This window comes from Jaculus jaculus, chromosome 7, assembly GCF_020740685.1.
Source record: "Jaculus jaculus isolate mJacJac1 chromosome 7, mJacJac1.mat.Y.cur, whole genome shotgun sequence".
NCBI classification, from domain to species: Eukaryota; Metazoa; Chordata; class Mammalia; order Rodentia; family Dipodidae; genus Jaculus; species Jaculus jaculus.
In genome coordinates this window covers 115,821,376-115,824,789 of record NC_059108.1, presented here as the reverse complement: position 1 = coordinate 115,824,789, position 3,414 = coordinate 115,821,376, and the positions used below count along the sequence as shown (strand labels likewise).

General features: G+C 46.5%; 1 pseudogene; it reads right to left on the bottom strand.

Annotated features, from left to right (window-relative positions):
- Positions 1-665: 665 nt before the first annotated feature.
- On the bottom strand, positions 666-1,055 carry LOC123462346 (annotated as a pseudogene).
- Positions 1,056-3,414: the final 2,359 nt, after the last annotated feature.

The following is a 3,414-nucleotide window of genomic DNA, read 5'->3' as shown; positions in this document are numbered from 1 at the left end:
TTTCTGACCAGCCGCACGAGCTTACCCAGGCTCAGAGAGCCGTGTGTGCAGAGCCTGCAGGGAGCAGAGACTCTGGCCATCAGAGCACAGGCATCGTAGGTGGTGGTCAGGTACTGGGAGCACAAGAAGAGCACTGGGAGGCAGGCAGGGCTGGGGACAGGCAAGCCCTCAGGATGCAGTTTAGATCCATTCCAAGTCCAGGGAACCAGAGGGATTTCCAAAGGAAGGGTGACATAATCTTGGATTTACAGATCGTTCTTTGGTTTTATTTCCAAGCTTTGTTTTTATTTATTCTGGTGGGGGGGGGTTTCAAGGTAGGGTCTCACTCTGGCCCAAGCTGACCTGGAATTCACTATGTAGTCTCAGCGTGGCCTCGAACTCATGGCGATCCTCTTACCTCTGCCTCCCAAGTGATGGGATTAAAGGCATGCGCTTCATTTATTTATTTATTAAATATTGTATTTGTGTATTTAGAGAGAGGGAATGGGTGTGCTGGGGCTGATAGCCACTACAAATAAACTCCAGATACATGTGCCACCTTGTGCATCTAGCTTATGCAGGTACTGGGGAATTGAACCTGAGTCCTTAGGCTTCATAGGCAAGTGCCTTAACCACTAAGCCATCTTTCCAGCCCCCAAAGTTTTGTTTTTTTTGTTTTTTTTTTTTTAACCAACAACAGACTTCTTTTTGTTGAGTGTGTTACAAGAGGTTTGGTCAAGAAGAGCAAAGCCCAGGTGTCACCGGACTCCTCAGGCTCTTCTTTCTTGGCTCCCACTTCCTTCTCCTCCGCTGGGGCGGCGGCGGCGGGGGCAGGGCCTCCTGCAGGTGCAGGACCAGCTGCCCAAGCTGACCTCCAGCCCCTGCATTGCAGATGTGGCTCCTGACGTTGACATGGGCCAGGGCCTTGGCAAACAGCCCAGGCCAAAAAGGTTCAACATTCACACCGCTGCTTTAATGAGGGCGTCGGTCTTGTCCTCTGTGACGGTCACTTCATCATTGTGCAGGATGAGGGCCGAGGAGATGCAGGCGAGCTCGGAGACGGAGGCCATGGTGCAGACTGCGGGGCGCGGTGGTAGTCGCCCGATGAAGTGAGGGCCTCACCCCAAACGTGGCCTTAGCTTCATCGGAAGAACCAAGTACCTTGGCGGCAGCTGAGGAAAAGCCAAGGTTTTGTTTGTAAAAGACCTTGCTGGAGCTTTCTGGAGAGTGTGCACAGGGGCGGGGGAGGGGGTAAGTGTGAGAAACAAGGAGTCTGAATCAGATGTTCTGGTGGGAGAGAAACTCCAATTCTTTCTTTTTTGGGGTAGGGGGAGGGGTCATAAATACTGGGAGTGGAAGGACTGTGAGCTCTTGAGTGTCCCAAGGTCCCAAGTCTGGACCTGTTAATATGAGTTCTCCTCAAGGATAAAGGGTGAAGTGATTTTATTCATAATGGCAGCTCCAGACTTATTACAATTGCCTATGGAGTGTGGTCTCTGTGCTGTGTACAATGTTATAGGTGATATGTTTTGTCAACTCAACCATCTAAGTTGAGCATTATTAACTCCATTTTGCAGATAAAGAAGTGGAGGCTTAGAAAATCTAAATGACTAGTTCATACAGGTGAAGATGAAATTTGATCTCTGTTCTCTCTGGGGGAGGAAGAAAGAGACAGAGGCAAGGGGATTGCCTCATCTCCAGAAAAATGAAGGCTACCAGATATAGAAATTAAATGGTGTAGGCGGACATGGTGGTGCACGCTTTTAATCCCAGCACTCAGGAGGCAGAGGTAGGAGGATTGCTGTGAGTTCAAGGCCACCCTGAGACTACATAGTGAATTCCAGGTCAGCCTGGGCTAGAGCAAGACCTTACCTTGGAAAATCAAAAAATTAATTAATTAATTGATTAATGGTGTAATTTAATGGTACAACCATTACATGACAGATAACATTAAAAATATCATTCTATCATTGACTTCAGAGGGAACTCTAAATATACACTAGAAATTAAATTTAAACATTTATTTCAAATGTTGGCTGACTGCAAGTGAGAATTCAGGTGTGGTATATTCAAAATGTACAGAGAGCAATAGACTATGGAGGCTGGGGAAATGGCTCAGTGGTTAAAGGTGCTTGCTCACAAAGCCTGCTCACCAAGGTTTGATTCCCCAGTACCCACATCAAGCCAGATGCATAAAGCGGTGCATTTGCAATAAGAGGCCCTAGTGGCTCGTACTTTCTCCCCCGCATCTCTCATAAATAAATATATATTTTTAAATATTTTATTTATTTCCAAGGAGAGAGAATATATATAAACGGGTGTGCCAGGGCTTCTAGCCACTGCAAACGGGCTCCACATGCATATGTCACTTTGCGCCTCTGGCTTTAGGTGGGTACTGGAGAATCAAACACAGGTAATTAAGTTTTACAGGCAAGCACCTTAGTCACCCAGCCATTTCTCCAGCCCTGCCAAAAGATATTTTTTAAAAAATAACAGAAAGTAATAGACTAACCCTTGCACTGAGAAGGCAGAGGCAGGAGGACCACCATGAATGTCAGGCTAGTTTGCATTGGATGAGTTACAGTCAATTAGGGCTATATACAGAAACATTGTATCAAAGGCAACCCCTCCCAAGGCTGAAGAGATGGCTCAGCCATTAAAGGTGCTTGCTTGCAAAGCCTTACTTCCCTGTTTCAATTCCCCAGTACCCAGGTAAAGTACCCAGGAAGGTGTGTGTTTGTGTGTATGCATATCTGTTTCTCTCCTTTCTCCCTTCTTTCCTTCTTCTCCTTCCTCCCCTACCTCTCAAATAAATAAAAACATTTACCAAAAAAAGGGAATCCAAAGGGGAAGGAGACCAACACAGAGAAAAATCAACTCCTACCAAATCAGAGAGCCAGAGCCTCAGAGGCCCCCAACACCTCAGCACTGAAGCAGACCATAAATGAACCCAACATGGCTCAGGGAAATTTTGCAAAAGAGGGGGCAAAGAGAATGTCAGAGTCACATGTTGGGTCATGATATGCAGACATTTATCGTACCAATAACTGTGGGCTAACTCCACAATGCACGACCCATTTACATCAACAAGAAGGGTCCAATGGGAGGGGGTAGATCATGGATGAGCCTAAACAATGGTACCAAACTGCCTGTATTTGCTGAAAAGGAGGAAATAAAAAGCCTTGTTAGAGAGGTTCAAGTCCAGCCAAACTCAGCAATCAAGGCGAGCCTTGATGGAAAGGCAATCCACTTGTGACAACTCCAAGGGAGACTATCTTATGGGAACCACAATTCAATCTTCTCTCTGGACTTTCCCTTAAACCTAAAGAATTTTGCAAAACTGTTGCTCTGTTTGGTAAAGAAACAGCACTCAGTGTGAACCCTCGGCAAGGTCAGAGCCTTACCCCGCTGGGATCCCCAAACACAGGCAGTGCC